Raw genomic sequence first — 603 nt, 5'->3', positions numbered from 1 at the left:
TTGTAGTTACTGGGGTCAATTGACCAATGAATTTGGGAAATCCTTCACTAATTTGCACTAATCACTACTGATTGATAGAAGATGACCCCACTGCCATGGATATGACCCCATCAAACTGTTTTCTCAGCTTGTCTCTGTCTGTATGTAGTTTATCTGCAGCTTTAAAAAAAAGGAAAACAATGGGCCAGCTCAAGACGGAGGGGCTGTGCGCCGGTTTGTGTACGTATACATAGTTACATACAGCTTGTATATAAAAGTAGATCTACATTACGGTCAAATGACGATACTGTCCTTGTACGGTTTGTGAGATGAATCTATTATATACACAGAAGCTAGCAAACCAGTAGCTCCAATTTATAAATAAGCTTTATTTTTAATCCGTCACGGGCGAAGAGTAACTGAACTCCAAGCTGTTGTTTTCTTAAAGCTGCAATCATGAGCAGAGTAAAAATTCTGAACAACAGGAGGTAAACTACAGACACAAAATCGAGCAACAGAGTTAACAGGTAATGAGCACCCAATTGCAAAAAGGTGATGTGAAACGGTCAGTGCGCGGTAGTACCTGGGGCTACACAGCTAAAGTCAGGGACGAAGCTGCATTGT

Source organism: Triticum urartu, chromosome 3, assembly GCF_003073215.2.
Source record: "Triticum urartu cultivar G1812 chromosome 3, Tu2.1, whole genome shotgun sequence".
Taxonomy (NCBI): domain Eukaryota; kingdom Viridiplantae; phylum Streptophyta; class Magnoliopsida; order Poales; family Poaceae; genus Triticum; species Triticum urartu.
This window is presented reverse-complemented; position numbering follows the sequence as displayed.